This window comes from Aquarana catesbeiana, linkage group LG03 (genome assembly GCF_042186555.1).
Source record: "Aquarana catesbeiana isolate 2022-GZ linkage group LG03, ASM4218655v1, whole genome shotgun sequence".
NCBI classification, from domain to species: domain Eukaryota; kingdom Metazoa; phylum Chordata; class Amphibia; order Anura; family Ranidae; genus Aquarana; species Aquarana catesbeiana.
The window spans coordinates 382,061,733-382,082,010 of NC_133326.1; the positions used below are offsets into that span (position 1 = coordinate 382,061,733).

Consider the following 20,278-nt stretch of genomic DNA (forward strand, 5'->3'; position numbering starts at 1 on the left):
CGTTTCACATGTCTATGTCTTAATTGTTATATTGTCTAGAGGGGTATATATATGCCTGTATGTTGGTGAAGCACTTTGGCTATGAGTAAGCACCGTGATTGTAGGGAAACCCGTTAGAGTTCATGTTGGTCTGTACTTATCCGTGGATGTATTTGGTTTCTGTTTTTATGAAATAAAAGGTGAACATTTGGAGTGCGGCCATCCAGCGTTTTTGTGTTCATGTTCCTGTTGCAACCAGAGCCAGCGCCTAGTCTATCGTGGAGACAGCTGATACCGGGAGGGGTGATCATCTTAGAGCGGTGAACTCTCATTACTTCAATTGTCTAGTGGTGCACCATCACTGAAAATAGGAAGGGCTTGGAAGAAGTCTTAGCTGGTTTGGAGGACAACATCATTGTATGAAAGAATGTTCCTGGCTTAGATTTGCAACTGGAGGTCTCAGCGGGACAAAAGGAACCTTTAGAAGTAGAAGTTCTACTTGTAGAAGAACCAGCTTTCCTTTTCTGGGGATCTGGGGGAGGAGAGTACGCTTGCCCCCTGTGATATCCTTGATGTACTTATCCCAAGAGGGGCCAAACAGGTGTTTATCTTTAAAGGGTAGCCGCTCAAGGCATTTCTTGCAGGGAAGTTTTGTGGACCAGCATTTAAACCAAAGATCCTGCCCATGTAGACAACCAAGCTGTTCATATAGTAGCGTAGGGCAACTGGAGGAAGCGCTAGTTGATTCTGGACTGAAGTCTCCGTTAGGATGGAGCTAAGATTTAAGGCCATGCGCTCAGTCCAGGCAGCAATGGTCTGACACACTGCCATGAAAGCAACCACAAGTTTTATGGTAGGAGAAAAGGACCTTAAAAAGAGGACCCTTATTCTCATGTCCACTGGGTCAGTGAACACAGTATTATCCTCTAAAGGGGCTGTGAATGTCTTGGTAAGGCAAGAGATTGCAGTGTCTACTACAGGAACTGTCCATTTTCATTGGAAACTTTACTCAATATGATATTGTTGTGCAAAGCTTTTGCAAAAATAAAAATCTTCTCCGCTGGGGCCAATCCCTGTAAAGAACAGGTTTCACAAGCAAGTGAACTGGGAAAGTGTTAGCGGGTTTACTGGACCCCTTATGTTGAGCAGGCTGAGGCTGCTCTAATGCTAATCAGGTGTATACAGCATCAATAAGGGTAGCAGTGGTATCTAAACTTAGATGAAATTTCACCTGAAGGAGTTTCATCTTGATCCAATTCCTCAGAAGCGGAGGGGGGGATTGTTCTAATCTACCACTTCCTCTGATGGTATATCTACCTCAAGGGAAAAGTCAAAGACTGGCTCTTGAGGGGAGACAGAAGGGGTACACTTGAAACCTCTAGTATCAATGGCCTCTATAGGGCCTGAAAATCTGCCAATGAATCCATACTATGTGGCAGAAAATTTCTCTCTAGCTAAAAAGGAAGAAGGTTGCATGGCCAAAGGGCCAGCAGAGTCTCCAGAAGAAAGCAGGAAGACCGGGGTCCAGAGGGTATTAGGGCCTCGTGAAAATAAACAACCACCCCTCTTTGAGCTCTGGGCTGAGTCTGAGCTAGTGAAGCAATCTGATCCCTTGTGCCAGTATTACAGGCTGCTGCTCACCCAGGTAGATATCTAGATCGCTGTGTTGTGCCAATGGATTGTGGAATGCTGTTGCCAAGTTGGAAACTCACTCAGAAAAAGAAAGAGGCAGGGTGCAATCCTAGTAGGCACTCAGAGCGAGTCTGCACAAGCGGCTTCCTGTGCATTAGGGGTTGCAGTGGCTACAGTGTAGCCAGGAAGCTTGATAGCAGAATCAGCCTGGCAGAACAATTCTCATCAATGATAAAGGAAAAAGTCCATAGAAGAAAACCTTCCCTTAGTAGAGAAAAGAGGTCCATTGCCTAAGAACACTAGAAAAAAACTGAGGCTAACTGGAGAGAAATGGGTTATATAAAGGGATATCCTAGCAGCCTTTTTGTGTCCAGTCACCTAAAAGGTAGCTGCATATACAGTAACTAATGGTAAAAACTAAAAGGTGCTGTCCTGTACTGCACTACTAAGCAAAGAGGTTTTCCACCAAATAGACTAGAAATGAAAAACTCCTGTAATGCGAATCCCAGGGAGGGTCACTACAATTTTTTAATTTTTTTTTGCACTGTCATTTAATGTCTTATTGGTCAAACTTTAATAGAAATACAATTATGAAAAGAATTATACGCGCTATAGCAGAAACAGAGAATTAAAATGTACTAGTTTTGTAATTAGCATTATACAGCATTTTGTAGGAGAGAGAAATTTGGAATTTACAGGTAGCTGTATATAATGCGATCCTGAAACAATTCTCACTATTGGTTGTCATTTGTGTAAACCTTATGTCTCCATCACTTGCCATGTCTTACATAGCTTTCCACATTCTACTCTTTCAGTCTGTTTGAATAGATCTTTACCGTTAGCAAGATGTGGGTCCAGTGACCCACAGTTTTGAAGAAATGTGTAAAAAGTGTTTTTTTTTTTTTTTTTTAAAGAAAACACTCTGAAATTGCAAACTAAAAATAATGCATGCATGTACACTTGTAAAACTATGGAGTTTATTTATAGAGCAGAGAATTCAACTTTCACAAACATTCGCCTATGTAGAAGCAATCATTCCCATTTCAAACACATGCACCTGAGGTGGTTTGTGAAAGTCACATTTGCTACTCTATAAAAAAATCCCTAAACTCCAAAGTGTCTTGTTAATTTTTAATGTCAATATTTCTTTATTGTATCAAGATAAAGTGGTACAACGATAGAAACTGAAACAGGTGCAAGCTATCAGTTGGTACCCAATGTTAACATAACAACAAAGTAAACCGAAAAAAGTATTAAAGTATTGTCATTTGCAGTATAGACAAAGATAAAGTAACTTGACCTATTAGTCATGAACATGCAAGATACAGTTATCAAAAGGGAGAGGAGAAAGTTGGGGGGGGGCAGACGGGCCATGGAGGAAGGGGGAGAGAGAGGAGGGTCAGGCTAATCACCAGTGTGTAGCACACCCATGTTAGTGATTCTTGGGTTAGTTTACATTGACCTTGAATCTTAAACAACAAAAATCTTGACTGTACACTTAGAATTAGATTCCACTTATCTCTGAATGATGCAGCGTTGGGGTTCGTGATGGCCAACAGTTTTTCCATCTCGCATTGGTGGTTTAGGGTAAGAATGGCATCAAGAGGGGAAGGTGGATTAGGTGTGTTCCACAATCTCGTGATTGTGAGTTTTGCTGCTAGCAGAAGTTGTGTAGCCATTACTCCCATATTGGGTGGTAGTTCCTGGATAGTCAGGTGTAAGATGGCTAGTTCAGGGTTGGGAGCTATGTGATGGCCACCTATGTCTGACAGTATGGAGAAGATTTTGTTCCAAAATTACCTTATTGATATGCAGGACCATAATATGTGGAATAGTGTACTGGATTCTCCGCACTTTCTCCAGCAGAGGGCTGTGTGCGAGGGGTAAAACTTGGAGCGTTTGAATGGAGTAAGATACCAGGAGTGTACTACTTTCCGGAAGAGTTCCCAGTGATTCACGCACCTGGTTGAGGTATACTGTACGTGATAGAGAAGGTTTTTTTCCAATATGTATCTGTAAAGGTCTTGTCTAAGGTTGCTTCCCATTTGGTAATGCTAGTGGTCTTTGAAAAGGAATCCTGGATATTGAACACATTATAAAATAGGGAGATCGCTCTTAAGCTCCCTGGCTGTTTTCCCGAGTGTGGCTCGGGGTTAAATTTCAGTACCATTAGCGGTAACCCTGAGCCACACTTGGGATTGCATTGCAGGACCCTGGTGCAGTATACTTACCTTATCCCCAGGATCCTGCGATGTCCCCCCGCTGTGTCCGCGGGCTCTGTCCTCTGCCTGAAGCCTCTGTGTGCTGGGCTCCGTTCCCAGCGAGCGTCGCAACGCACGGGGGCGGAGCCCGGCGGCAAATTAAAAAAATGTAAAAATCATAACATACAGTACACTGTAATCTTACAGATTACATTACTGTATGAAATTATTTCACATCCCTTTTGTCCCTAGTGCTTTGTCCAGTGCTCTGCATGCAGTTTTATATGATATATACTGTTCTTTCTGCCTGAAAACTGGAGATTGTCCATAGCAACCAAAAAGTGTCCCTTTATGTCAAAAGTGGTTTTAGACCAGCTAGAAAAAACAGCGATAGTAAATTAGAACACTTGCAGAATTGAATTGAGCGATAGCGAATCATGGGGAAATTAACTTTATTATTATATTATTTTTTATAATTATTTATATTTATTATATTATAATTTATGATTTTGTGTTTCAAACTTTATCATGCCCGGCATATCACTAGACTCTTGTTCGGACAGATTTAAGTGTGTTATTGCTAAGAATTACAGGCCTACAATATAAAACGCCAAATTTCTATGCAAAATAATTGTACCACTTTGAGACGCAAAAATCTGACCTAATCATACCACCAGGGAGGTTAATGGAGTTTCAGCTTCTTGGAGGAATGTAAGTATCGTGGCTGGCATTTCTAAGTTTAAGGGTAGGGGTGTTTATGAAGGAAGGATCGAACTCATAGGTAAGTAAAGTGTGCTAAAGGAGGAAGATTAAAATGAGAGGATAGGTATGCAAAAGTGTGTAGGGTTGATCCCTGGTATAGGTCTTTTCAGGTCAATACAGGGTATAAAGTGGTGGAGTACCGATAGTGGGATAGGGAGTTTTTTTTAGTGACCCTTTGGATGAAGATGAAAAGGGAGTCTCTAACCACATCTTGATCTTCCTTTATCCCAACCACACTGTTGGGATAAGGGAAGTCACTACCATTTATTAAACTCATAAGAAGCCTGCACTGGACAAGCAAGCAAAAACGCAGGAGCTCAAATTGGCGGTAGCCTGTTCTCAAAAAAACTGATAGGGTTGGGGAAGCATACTACTCATGCTGGTCATAACCATTACCACAAAAAGTGTTTTCCCAAGTAGATCAAACATTGAAAACTCTATTTATGCTGCCCTATTGCTCCCAAATATCTAATCTTCACTTTGCTGTGTCACACAAGTGTTTTGAAGCATACATCATATTGCCAAATCATCAAAAATGAACCGCTTTCCATCCTCATTTTTAAGGGCCAGCGATTTTCTACAAAATAAAAGTATACGAGTGGCTAAACAGCCGTTGGAACACTTTTACCGACCCCCTTTCGTTGCTGCCTTTACAAGGCATGAGGGAGCCCTGTAACAATGCAGCCAGACACATTTGATGCGCAACACAGAGTGAAAGGAACAAACGTTGTTCCTTCCCCTCTGATGTCAGAAACCAGAAGAAACTAGGATTTTGTCACTGTTGTTTCGGTTTGTTGTAAACAAGCCATTACCGCCTTGCCAAAACATCTGATTAAGCTGATCTCAGTTTGATCAGTTGCTTTGGAGGGCAGTGGAGAGATCTGGGGTCTAATAGAACCCAGATCAATCTGTAAAGATTATCTGTCACTGTCCATAAAGTTGATCCAAAAAATAATCACACCACACATGTGAGGCATCTTTGCAAGCATAAAAGAGCAATAATTCTAATGCCAGTTCTCCTGTATAACTCTAAACTGGTAACCTGTGAATTCTTTTAAAACGTCATCTACGGAGATTTTTTGGTACTGTAGTTTGGCGCTATTCCAGGGGAATACCGTATATACTCAAGCATAAGCCGACCCGAATATAAGCTGAGGCACCCAATTTTACCACAGAAAACTGGGAAAACGTATTGACTCGAGTATAAGCCTAGGGTGAGAAACGTGCAGCTACTGCAAGTGGAAAAAAGGGTCAACAATGCCCATTTGCAGCCTCACTGCGCCCATTTGCAGCCATAGGTCGCCCAAACTTCAAACTCTGGAGTTAAGGGTTCCTAGATGCCCCCTAGCTGCAGCCAAACTTTGGGGTCTCTGGACCCAAAGTGTCCCGAAACGACATTGCTTTAGATGGACACAGTTGACAGACTTTGGGGCCCCGTATCTCGGGGCCCCTTGGTGCTAGGAACCCCAAATTTTGTGTGCAAACCCAGTGGAACTAGCACTACAACATATCCAGTGCTACTGGGGTTCCTAGCACCACGCGGCCCCAAGATACGGGGCCCCAAAGTCGTTTCGGAAAATGTCAAGCACTTTTCTGCAGCAGAGAATGACATTTTCCAAACCGACTTTGGAGCCCCATATCTCGGGGCCATGTGCCTCTAGGAACCCCAGTAGCACTGGATGTGGAAAAAGATCTGAAATGATTTACCTTTGTCCCATTTTTTCGACATCACAAAAACCTCACATTTATCAGGGGTGTGTAGACTTTTTATATCCACTGTACACTGAGTAATTCCTAACCTGTCACGCTTTAAAATTTAGTACCGTATATACTCGTGTATAAGCCGAGTTTTTCAGCACTTTTTTTGTGTTGAAAATGCCCCCCTCGGCTTATACTGGAGTCGAGCACTTTTCTGCAGCAGAGAATGACATTTTCTGAACCAACTTTGGGGCCCCATATCTCGGGGCCACTTGGTGCTAGGAACCCCAAATTTGGTGTGCAAACCCAGTGGAACTAGCACTACAACATATCCAGTGCTACTGGGGTTCCTAGAAGCACATGGCCCCGAGATATGGGGCCCCAACTATGGGGCCCCAAAGTTGGTTCAGAAAATGTCATTCTCTGCTGCAGAAAAGTGCTCGGCTCCAGTATAAGCCGAGGGGGGCATTTTCAACACAAAAAAAGTGCTGAAAAACTCGGCTTATACACGAGTATATACGGTACTAAATTTTAAAGCGTGACAGGTTAGGAATTACTCAGTGTACAGTGGATATAAAAAGTCTACACACCCCTGATAAATGTGAGGTTTTTGTGATGTCGAAAAAATGGGACAAAGGTAAATCATTTCAGATCTTTTTCCACCTTTAATGTGACCTATAAAATGTGCAACTCAGTTGAACAACAAACTGAAATCTTTGGAAAAAATAAAAAACTAAAATTATATGGTTGCATAAGTGTGCAAATCCTTAAACCAATACTCTGTTGAAGCACCTTTTGATTTTATTACAGCACTCAGTCTTTTTGGGTATGAGTCTATCAGCATGGCACATCTTCACTTGGCAATATTTGCCCACTCTTCTTTGCAAAAAGCACTCCAAATCTGTCAGATTGCGAGGGCATCTCCTGTGCACAGCCCTCTTCAGATCTCCCCACAGATTTTCAATCGCATTCAGGTCTGGGCTCTGGCTGGGCCATGCCAAAACTTTAATCTTCTTCTGGTGAAGCCATTCCTTTGTTGATTTTGATGTATGCTTTGGGTTGTTGTCATGCTGAAAGATGAAGCTCCTTCTCATGTTCAGCTTTCTAGCAGAAGCCTGAAGGTTTTGTGCCAATATCGACTGGTATTTGGAACTGTTCATAAATTTCCTCTACCTTGACTAAGGCCACTGTTCCAGCTGAAGAAAAAAACGCCCAAAGCATGATGCTGCCACCACCATGCTTCACTGTGGGTATGGTGTTCTATTGTTGATGTGCAGTGTTGTTTTTGCGCCAAACATATCTTTTGGAATTATGGCCAAAAAGTTCAACCTTGGTTTCATCAGACCATAAACACATTTTCCCACAAGCTTTTGGGAGACTTCAAATGTGTTTTTGTAAAATTTAGCCGGGCTTAGATGTTTTTCTTTGTGAGAAAAGTCTTCAGTCTTGCCACTCTACCTCATATCCCAGACATAAGAAGAATACGGGAGATTGTTGTCACATGCACCATACAGCAAGTACTTGCCAGATAGTCCTGCAGCTCCTTTAATGTTGTTGTAGGCCTCTTGGCAGCCTCCCTGACCAGTTTTCTTCTCGTCTTTTCATCAATTTTGGAGGGACGTCACTGGTGTGCCATATTTTCTCCACTTGATAAGGACTGTCTTCACTGTGTTCCATGGAATATCCAATGCCTTGGAAATTCTTTTGTACCCTTCTCCTGACTGATACCTTTTAACAATGAGATCCCTCTGATGCTTTGGAAGCTCTCTGCAGACCATGGCTTTTGCTGTAGGATGCGACTAAGAAAATGTCAGAAAAGACCTACTAGAAGAGCTGGACTTTATTTGGGGTTAATCAGAGGAACCTTAAATGACGGCAGGTGTGTACTGACTCCCATTTAACGAGTTTGAATGCAATTGCTTAATTCTGCTACATCCCCAGTTATAAGAGGGTGTGCACACTTATGCAACCGCATTATTTTAGTTTTTTATTTTTACTAACCCCCTAAAAATTTCAGCTTGTTTTTCAAGTTGGTTTATAGGTCACATTAAAAGAAGGTGGAAAAAGTTCTGAAATTAGTTATCTAGGTCTCATTTTTTTTACATCACAGAAACCTGACATTTTAACAGGGGTGTGTAGACTTTTTATATCCACTATACATAATGTTTAAGTTTTACCAAAAAATTGTGTTTGTGTGCACTAAAATTCATTTAAATATATTTTTTCCTTCAAATGTGCATTTGATAAACTGTTGCACAGTGCATAAAAATTGGAACAACCACCATTTTACTCTCCAAGGCCTTACAAAATATATATAATATTTGGGGGTTATAAGTAATTTTTGTAGCAAAAAATAAATAAAAATGCTGATTTCACATGTATGAGAGAAATGTATGAGAGAAATGTCAGAATTGGCCCAGACTGGATGTGGTTTTTAAGAGCAATGCAAATCATTTCTATATACCTCACCGGATATTTTTTGAATCAAGAACTAATGTAAAATTGCTGCCAAACATATATGCCAATGTGTTAAACATGCATATATAAGGCTTGTTAGTCCATGCCAGCAAGTGTAGAGAATGCTAAATAATGAGGCAGTAAAACCAGTTTGATTAGAACAAGTATGGTTGGCCAAAAGAACCCAAGAAGTGGGATGATGTCATCACCATGATGACATGCCCTAGCAAAATATCTTATAAAAAGCATCAGTGTATTTTTATGCAGTGAAATGGTCGAGAACACTACAGGAAGGATAAAAAAAAAAAAAGTATTATGCCTGTAGTCCATGTTGACTGCATGTATTTTGACTAAATTTAAAATTTCACTAGAGTGCAACCTTACTTACCAGTAAGAAATCACCTCATTTGCTAAAAAAATGCTTATAATGTGTTACATATGTGGCTTTCAAATCAAAAAGGAATTGTGTACACATGTCCACTGCAGTCTATCCTAATTTTAGCTCCCTTTGCAATACCTCTAGGAAGTCAAGCTTTGTTGTTCATAATAGGCCAGTGTGGAAGAACAATCAGACCCTTGAAATGGAATATTATTTAAAAAAATGTCAAATCTAGTTTTAAAAAAAAGTGGTACCACAAACCCCAACTTTTGTATTTCTACCAACCTGTGAGGGAAAATCAGTGATTTCTCTAATGTGGAAATGTCAATGCAAAGGTCATCCAGGGCAACATCTGATCAATGTTTTTGTCACTGTTATCTAAATGCCTCATCATAAAGTCAGTCACATGGCTCTGTTCCCTATAAATGCTCGGTCCATATATTGTGATCTCAACTACACAACGGAGGAAGCAAGGATTACTTTATATCATGATTCTTTTACAATAAATATTAAGCAAGACATACCGCACAAAGTAGTTCCTACTTTTTTAATTACATCAGAGATGTGAAATAATACTAGGGGCACTGTGATGGTCACTCTGCCGCAATGAAGTCATCATTTTGGTAAGAAGTGAAGCCAGATGAAGTACGGTCAAAAGTTTATGCATGATGTGAACAATACATTCAAAAGCATGATTATGTATAAGGTAAGGTGCATATTTCACCACAGCAAGTTTAGGATGGAGACATAAGGAGATATATATATATATTTTTTTAAAGATATTTTTATTGGGTTTAAAGACAAACCAACATACAAGGAAAAAAATAAATAAACTTTGGTTGTTCATTAGTATACATAAACAAGCAATACACTCTCTTTCAGTCAATAAATATCAATTCACTTATCTCGTGCGATTAATAATTGCATAAGTACAGAAATTGACCATACCATCAGTGCGAACTTCATATATCAACAGTGGAGATCAACACATTAAAGTACGTGGCACGACCAAGAAATGACATCATAATGTATTCACTTTGGGGTAAGGGTCAGAGGGCTCGCTATCAATCTACCCCGAATTTTGTGGAATGTCTTATTCCTTTTACAGAGTTCAAAAGTAAGTTTGTATAGTTGTATAGAATCGTTGATTAATTTTAACCTTAGGGATTTCAGGGGGGCCTGTGTTCTCTTCCAAGACAGCAAGATAGACTTTTTAACATAGAAGTACAGAATGCAGAGTAGTCTCTTAGCATGGGACGGTATGTGTAAGTTAGCAAAAGTGCTTAGAAGGCAGTTCTTGGGATGGACAATGTTCGGGAGACCCCCTCGCCGAGGAAATGAAAGAACCTACTCTGCCCAGAAGTCTTGAACCACTGGCCAGGACCAGAAACAGTGTAGGAAAATCAGCGGTTTAGCCACAGCCACGGAAGCACTCAGCCAAGTGGGTTAGACCCATTTTATGTAACCTAGCTGGAGTAAAGCGAAAGTGGTAAAAGATTTTGAGGTGTATAATTCGGTCCCTGGATGAGATAACTGAGGTCTTGTATGCATCACTAAATTCCGACCAGTCATCATCCGTGAGGGAAATGTCCATAGAGGGCCATTTCGTCTGAGCCATACGGTATCTAGAGTTAAAGTCATGAGGGCAGCATAGCAAGTGGATATAAGTTTCATGGGGTCAGGGAGTCTTAGCAGTTTCTCCAATGGGGGTATAGTTATAGGGTCGTCTAACGAGCCAAACTGGGCACGAACAGCATGTGAGAGCTGATAATAGTAGAACAGGTAGGAGCGTGGTAGGTCAAAGTCAATGCATAATTGATAGAAAGATCTAAAACGCTGTGTATCGTACAAATGACATAGGTATTTAACCCTTTTAGAGTACCAGCGATTTGGATTGGGTAGGGAGTACAGTTCCTGCAGATTGGGATTGAACCACAGAGGGTTATTGGGAGAGGTCGACCAAGATTGGATATGTTCGAAACAACTGAGTGGAATAACGAAAGAGAAGTAGCTAATATGGATAAGCTGGAACCCATCCCCTATAGATAATGTTATGGAGGGTCTCTAGGGAAAAGGCAATGGTTCCCTCAGAAGTAATGCATGCATTTGCTGCAGCCGGGGGCAGCCAATTATGAATATGGACCAATTGAGATGCTAGATAAATAATAGAGATAAAAGTTAGGAAATGCCAAACCTGCCAGATGTGTCCGTAACCTCAGCGTTTCAAGTGCCACCGGGGGGGGGGGGGGTCGGGAATTCCATAAGAATGCCATGCAGATCGTGTCTACACACTTAAAAATTGATTTAGCTGAGTTAATAAGGGACCTAGGTTTTTAGCAATGTAGGAAGATAGAGGTAGCTGTACAACCCCGAGATACCTAAAGAAGGACGCAACCTGCAGTCTGGAGTCTGGGTGAATCTGGGGGATCACATCGGGATCCAAAGGGAATATATTGGACTTATTCCAATTCACCCGGAAGCCAGAGCAGTCGCCAAAGGGAGTAAATTTCAGAAAGAGTGTGAAGTGACTCATGAGTATCAGCTAGGTATACCAGGGTGTCATCCGCGTACAGCGAGATTCGTTTCTCTATGGTAGCAATGGGGAGACCCTTAATTAAGGGGGGGGAGCAGATACGTACAGCAAGAGGCTCCATAGCTAGAGCAAATAGGAGGGGGGGGCAACGGACACCCCTGTCTTGTGCCCCTAGTAATTGGGAAAGAATTGGTAACATGTGAGTTAACTCGGATACGGGCCACTGGGGAGGTACAGAGGAGTTTTATCCATGCTATAATGCGGGGGGCAAAACTGTATAGCTGCAGCACCTGAAAGAGATACGGCCATCCCACACTGTCAAAGGCTTTACAGGTGTCTAGGGACATGATGGCACGGGTGGGGGGACACTCATGGGGATACTGTATATTGTGGAACAGTCTGCGGATATTCTAGTGGATCCACCAGGTATAAAGCCTCCCTAATCGCTATTTACCAAGTTCGCAACCACAACATTCAGACGGTTTGCCAGTACTTTGGCAAGGATTTTAACATCCACATTAATGAGAGATATCAGGCGATATGAGTCACATTTAAGAGGGTCCTTGCGAGGTTTCAATAATAGTATAATCAGAGCTTCCCGCATGGTGGGGGAAGAGTTCCAATATCTAGGGCCTTGTTATAAGTATACAAAATAAATGGGCATGATAGATCTTGAAACTAGGCATACCATTCAACTGGATATCCATCCAGGTCTGGTGTCTTATGTGTTGGTAGTTGCAAAATGGCCGTAGCGATTTTGGCTACAGAAATAGGTGCCTCCAATTCCTCTCTTCTTTCAGTCGATAGAGAGGGGAGAGATATATTGGCCAAGTAAACATTTAATCGGTGTAGTCAATCCTAGATGTATAGAGGTCCTTGTAAAAGTCTAAGAACGTCTCCATAATATTCCTAGGGGTGTCACTAATCTGACCCTGTGTAGTTCGGATGCGTGGAATAGAAATAGGAGCGCAGTCAGGCCTAGTCAGGTATGCCAATAGGCACCCAGCTTTGTTACCATGTTCAAACTACTTCTGAGTAGCGTGTAACATGCGTTTTTGTGTAAGATCTAACAAACAGAGCTCGTATTCCCTGCGACTCTAGCCATCTTTCTCCCATGTTAGAGTCAGGGTTAGTAGCATAGACAGATTCCGCTGTCAGCATGACCGTCTCCAATTTCTCAGTGTGTTGCTGTTTATCTTTTGCGTATCACACCAGTGATGGACATAAAGGTACCCCTCAGTGTGGTCTTAAAGGCCTCCCATTCTTTCAATGGATCCACTGTGCCCCGATTGTCTTTCCAGTAACCAGCAATGCCCTTTTTGCATTCCCCCTGCACCACCTCATCCTCCAGCCAGTAGGAATTCAAGCACCAAATAAAGAGAGGAACATGATCTGACACTCCCCTGGAGCAAACACCAGGTCAATCCGAGACATGGTGCGGAAAGAGTCTGGGTGGCAGGAGTATTGGTAGACATCCGGATGCTTCCCGCGCCATATCTCTGTGAGACCGTGAACTTGTGTCCAATCAAGAAATTAGGGGAAGGGTCTACCCCCACCCCCCAAGCGGTCCATGGTCGGGTCCACAATGGCATTAAAGTCGCCCACATAAAGTAAGGGGCCCGGGGGTCTTGATAATAGCATAAGTGACAATTTGGACAATACCTCCACCGAAAAAGGGGGAGGGATATAAATGTTCACTATGGTGAATGTCACAGAGGCAATTTGTGAGGCGAGTATAATAAATCTTCCATCGGGGTCCGTTTTAACTTGTAAAATTTCTGCGGCGAGGGATTTGGCCAGTAGAATAGAGACCCTCCTGGGAGTAGTTTGTGTGGGTGGCGTGGTAGGACTGAGTCAACCACGGCCGGCTGAGGGCTCTCACCTTGGTACCAGTAAGGTGAGTTTTATGGAGGCAAATTATATGGGGGCAACATTTTTTTTAAAACGGAAAAGACCAGGGATCACTTTTGGGGCGCATTCAAACCTCTAGTATTCCATCAGACTATCTTTAACGGCTACGCCACGCTAAGGTAAACAGTATAGAATGATCACATAAGGATACAGCCACATGGAAAACATAATTGGTCATGCCACCCAGAACATACATGAGCATGTGTACAAGACAATGTGAAGATCTAAGGTTAAATCAGTAAGAGCATTGACGGGAATAAAAATGAAAAACCAGGGTATTCTGCCAGAGGCAACAAAAAAAAAAAAATTGAAAAAAGAGAAAAAAAAGAGAAAAAAAAAGTCCATTTGAAACCCCAATCCAACCACCCCGCTCGGCCATCCCAAACATAGTGAGCCTTGGATCCATAAACCAGAAAAACCTCACAAAAACTCTCAGTTAAGGTCAGAACTGTCCCGAGGCCACGCCAGCTACTGGTGCAAGGGTAGCACGGAATCCATGGAGGCTCCCAACAGTAAATAGAATTATTAAAAATGGGTCCCGTTCCAGGATACGGATCCACCGTAGATGTAGGGAAAATTATAGTCCACCCAGCCTCCTTGTATATCAAAAGGCATAATGGTCAAAACCAGGTAAAAAACAACGGGTGCATTAGGAAGGTGCTCCTTGCCAGTGTGCATGGGGAGAACAAGGATCATCACGAGGTATATAGGCAGCGTGGTGAAAACGGTAAACACAGACATTACAGCCTAGGCAGGCAAGTGTAGAAATCCCAGGATCTGTAGTGATGGATCAATAGGTAATTTCAAGGAACAAATGTCACGGTCATTCACCCCTGCGTCTGGGTGCATTTCCATATCCATCGTTCAGCCATGCCATGGCCTCATTGGGGTTGGTGTAGAAGTGGACTTTACCATCATGGGTGACACGCAGCTTGGCAGGGAAAAGTATGGCATATGGTAAGCCTTCAGTACGCAAGCAGGCTTTCACTGCTGCAAAGGAGATGTGTTGGCGTTAAACTTTGGCCTAAAAATCAGGATAGACCAAAATGGTATTGCCATTGAATTTAAGCGGCCATTTTTCCCTTCCAAAGCATAGAATGGCTACTTTATCCTGGAAATTAAGGATTTGCGTGATAAGGGAATGTGGAGGGGCATGGTGTGCGCGCATTCGATGACATACGAGAATGAAGGTGCATCGGTGCTAAAAATGTCCCTCAGCCAGGAGTATAGAAACTTTTCAGGGTGGGAGCCCTCTGTGCATTCAGGAAACCCCACAAAACAGAGAGCTTATACATTCCTCTGTGACCCCGGTTCTATCACGCAGGTTCTGAACATCCTGTTTCAAGAGGGAGAAATCCATACGTATGGAGGCTGAGTGAAGAGGGAGGCTTTATAATCCTGTATGGCCAGCATAATGGTAGACAGAGTAGGCTCATTAGGGGGAGAATCTGTGTCCAGGCAGCCTTCATCATGTTGTGGGGAATCCTGGAACAGCAATTGGGTGGTGAAAAGAGCAGGAGATGATTCACTCACCCTTGTAGCAGAGCCCCTGTCAGCAGAGGTGGATGCCTGCAGCGTGTCTGATGGCCCTGCCTGTGTCCCAGCGCCATCTTGCTGCCGGAACCGAGCAAGTTGTTCTGCCACGGATGGGGGCCAGGGCGGCCAGTATTTCACCATCTCAGCCAGCCTGGTGGATGCCCACAGCCGTGGGAAAGGATTTGGTGCTGTTTGCGGAGAGAGAGGACACAGGATGAAGGCAGGATGGTCGTTGAGAGCCGGAGCAGTGTTACTATGCGGCCGCTCACTCCACCATCAGCCATGTCCCTCCCCATAAGGAGATATCTACTGAGAAATACATCAGATGCATCTATACACCAGAGCACACATTTATACAAGTTCTTAAGCAGGCTTTTTTTTTTTTTTTTACCTCAGAGGAACACTTAAAAACTGTTAGCAGGTGTTCATTAAAAATCATTTAAACTACAGCTCCCAGAGCATAAGTTTTAGACATAGGAATTAAAGAAGACAGAATGTGGCATACTTTGTGAATTTGACACTCAGAGTGGATAATGGGATTTTTGAACTTACAGTAAAATCCATTTCTCGGAGTTCACTGAGGAACACAATAATTCAGATAATGGTGGGTTACACTGCTACCTACAGGAGGATTTGGACACTAGCAAACAAACAAAAAAAATGTGACCAGCCTAGTATAACCCCTCATACTTTCAAAATCCCTGATGGAATTTGATGGACTTGAGGACTGCCTTCAGAAAAAATTAGCAACCTGAGGAATGAAGTAGAAGGGAATGAAACCTGAAAAGTATTGTCCCGTTACGGGGACCATTAGGAATGGCAAAGAAAGTGTCAGGCTTTTTAACCACTTTAAGACCAGGCCTATTTTTCAAACTTGTTGTTTACAAGTTAAAATCAGTTTATTTTTGCTAGAAAATTACTTAGAACCTCCAAACATTATATAATTTTTTTTCTAACACCCTAGAAAGATGATGTTACGCCGAGTAAACTGATACCCAACATGTCACGCTTCAAATTTGCGCCCACTCGTGGAATGGCGACAAACTTTTACCCTTAAAAATCTCCATATGCGACGTAGACCTAGAATTGTTGCGATACCTCACGTATGGTTTGAACACTGTTTTCATATGTGGGCGCTACTCATGTATGCGTTCGCTTCTGCACGTGGCTCGGCGGGACAGGGCGCATTTAAAAATTATTTTTTTAATTTATTTTACCTTTTACTTTTACATTTTACGCTGTCCTTAAAAAAAAAAAAAAATGGTGTCACTTTTATTCCTATTACAAGGAATGTAAACATCCCTTGTAATAAGGGCTGAAACAACTAATCGATTAATCGACAACTAATCGATTATGCAATTAATGGATTACTATTTTCATAATCGATTAATCGGCCAGTAACATAATGGGTTTAAAAAAAAAAAAACTAAAATGATCCCTTTTATAGTACAAAAAGAGCAAATCGCTACTGTAAACATTACTTTCTACAGTAAAAAATGAACCCCTTACAGTAGTGATTATCTGCTTTTTGCTTGTATTATAAAGGGCTAATTTTATTTTTTTTTTAACCCCATTACGTCTTAGACCTGGTTCACATCTATGTGTTTTTTAGTGCTTTTTGCAGAAAAGTACTACAGTTCATTTACATGGTTTCCTATGGCACACCTTCACATCTGTGCTTTTTTAAGCCGCTTAGTATTTGGAAAGGGTCAGGGACTTTTTTTTTTTTTTAACGCAAAATGGTGTTTTTTTTGGTTCAATATACTTCAATGGAGAAGCTGCATGTAATGTGTTTTTGCAGCAATTTGTGTTTTTTAATCTGCCCAACAACAAATTGGCCAAAAAAAATGCAAAATCACGTGCGCAAAAATCAAACCGCACAGCAAAAAGCACTGCAGAAACAGATCAAACTGCATAGGTGTGTACCGAGCCTGGCCACACGGATCAATTTTCAGATGAAAAGTCTTTGTACATTCAGTGAATGAAAAAGAATGTTTGAAATTTCCACTTGTTTTTAACATTCTGTTTTTAAAAAGAACGTAATTTCTGAACGAAAACCACATACACTGTCTGAAAATTCCTTTCACCAAGAAGTTTTCTATGATTTCCAAATTTTCCCGTCACTGTGGTTGAAAACTAACATCGATTTGACCCCACTACCGATTAGAAAATCGCACGAACGTTCTTAAAATGACATTTTTTTTTGAACAAAGACATTGTTTGCTTTTTAAATTAAAACATTTGATCTCTGAGTCTGATGATATTTACAAGATTCACCCTTTAACCACTTGCCCACCAGGCCAATTCTGACATTTCTCTCCTACATGTAAAAATCATCATTTTTTTGCTAGAAAATTACATAGAACCCCCAAACATTATATATGTTTTTTTAGCAGAGACCCTAGAGAATACAAGGGCAGTCATTGCAACTTTTTATCTCGCACATTATTTGCGCAGCAATTTTTCAAATGCTTTTTTTTTGGAAAAAAACTGTTTCATGCTTTAAAAAAAAAAAAAAAACAGTAAAGTTAGCCCAATTTTTTTGCATAATGTGAAAGATGAAGTTGTGTCGAGTAAATAGATGCCTAACATTTCACACTTCAAAATTGCACATGCTTGTGGAATGGCGCCAAACTTTGGTACTTAAAAATCCCCATAGGCGACGCTTTATAAAATTTTTACTGGTTACATGTTTTGAGTTACAGAGAAGGTCTAGGGCTAGAATTATTGCTCTTGCTCTAACATTCGCTGTGACACCTCGCATGTGTAGTTTCAACACCGTTTTCCTATGTGGGCGGGACTTACGTATGCGTTCACTTCTGCGTGCAATCACACGGGGACAGGGGCACTTTAAAAAAAAAAAAAAATTTATTGTTACTTTTACTTAAAATTTTCTAATTTGACACTTTTAAAAAAAAAAATAAAATGTTTTGATCACTTTTATTCCTATTACAAGGAATGTAAACATCCCTTGTAATAGGAATATGGCATGACAGGACCGCTTTACAGTGAGATATGGGGTCAATAAGAATCCACATCTCACCTCTAGGCTGGGAAGCCTAAAATAAAAAAAAATAAAAAAAAATGATCACGGCTTCCCAGACGAGGCGGCGCCATTTTTTTGAATGCAGAGGCTGGGCGTGACGTCATAACATCGCACCCAGCCTCCGACGATCATAGAGACTCCGGCGACCATCTGGTCCGCCAGAAATCTCTATGGTGGACATCGGGCCGGCGGATCCGTTCTCCGACTCACTGATCGCAGAGGTGAGTCGGTAGAAGCACCAGAGGGCAGCGGGAGGGGGGATGTCCCCTCTCGCCGCCCGCAGGAATGATCTAGCGGCTGACCAGCCGCTATGATCGCTCTTATGGTGTAGTAAATCGCTGATATCTGAATGAAACTACAGGTATCAGACATCATTCAGATATACCACCACAAAGCCCAGGGACGTCCAGCCGTCGACAAGTGGTTAATATACTATTAAAGTATATATACCATGGATATGCAATTAGCGGACCTCCAGCTGTTGCAAAACTACAAGTCCCATCATGCCTCTGTCTCTGGGTGTCATGCTTGTGGCTGTCAGAGTCTTGCTATGCCTCATGGGACTTGTAGTTCTGCAACAGTTGGAGGTCCGCTAATTGCATATCCCTGATATATACTATCTCTCCTCTAACTAAATTATGCACCACACTTACTTCTTTAAGGTTATTAACCGATTAATCGAAACAATAAAATCGGGCAACTAATCGATTATGAAAATGATCGTTAGTTGCAGCCCTACTTGTAATAGAAAAAAAAGCATGACAGTACCTCTTAAATATGAGATCTGTGGTCAAAAAGACCTCAGATCTCATATTTACACTAAAGTCCAATACAATAAAAAAAATAAATGTCATTTGAAAAAAAATTAAAAATGTTGCTTTAAGAGCTATGGGCGGAAGTGACTTTTTGACGTTGCTTCCGCCCTGCAATGGTATGAAGAAGGGTGGGGGCCCATCTTCCCCTCACTCATCTCCATACCTAACAGGAGACAGGACACGATCGAGCTGTCGGAAAGCGGCGGAGGGCACCGGAACGTGGCGGGAGGACTCAATGTCCACCGGGTGCCCGCGATCGTGTCACAGAGAGGAAGAACGGGGAGATGCTTTTGTAAACAAAGCATTTCCCCGTTCAGCCTAGTGACAGGACAGAGATCACAGCTCTCTGTCATCAAGAGCAGTGATCACTGTCCTGTGTGTTAAAGCCCAGCCCCTTAACAGTTAGAATCACTCCCTAGGACACACCTAACCCCTTCACTGCTCCCTAGTGGTTAACCCCTTCACTGCCAGTGTCATTTACACAGTAATCAATGCATTTTTATAGCATTGATCGCTGTATAAATGACAATGGTCCCAAAATAGTGTCAAAAATGTCCGCCATAATGTCACAGTCCCGATAAAAATCACAGATCGCCGCCATTACTAATAAAAAAAAATGAAAGATAAAAATGCCATAAAACTATCCCCTATTTTGTAGACGCTATAAATTTTTCGCAAACCAATCAATATACGCCTATTGCGTTTTTTTTTTTTTTTTTTTTACCAAAAATATGTAGAAGAAAACATATCGGCCTAAACTGAGGAAAAAAAATAGGATTTTTATAACAGCTTACCTGTAAAATCCTTTTCTTGGGGTACATCATGGGACACAGAGCCTTAAAGTGGATGTAAACCCAATGTCATCCTTTCTAAACTACTGCCATAGGGGTTATCTATAAGGATATACATGCCTCCTGCATGTATCTTTACCTGTCAAATGTCTCCCCTCTCTCTATTATTAGACCCGAAAAACTGCATATTCTGTGGGTGGGTCTGTTGTCTGGAGCTCGGTGGGTGGAGTCCTGATGTCAGTAGACTCCCCACCCACCTCGACACTCCCCTTGTCAATATGTATTTACTCTGTGTATTTCTGACACTGAACTTCTGCTATGATTTCTAACATCCAGTGAAAAGACAGGAAAGTAACCACATGACTTCAGCATGCCAAATCATGGTGAGGTGTGGAACAGCCAATCCTTGCAGAGCTGCTGAAGAAAGGAGTGGGGGAGGGAATTTAAAAATACTGCATGTCTCTTAGGCTAATGCACGAGATATGTAAATCACCTGTCACTCACAGCAAGGGGGAGTATTTGACAAAGTTTTTCTCAG

The 20,278-nt window shown here is 41.8% G+C and overlaps 1 protein-coding gene across 2 annotated transcripts in view; it reads right to left on the bottom strand.

Annotated features, from left to right (window-relative positions):
* The window catches only part of RAD50 (RAD50 double strand break repair protein), a 463,790-nt gene that overhangs the window by 365,170 nt on the left and 78,342 nt on the right, over positions 1 to 20,278 (bottom strand). The gene's annotated exons all lie outside the window — the stretch shown is intronic.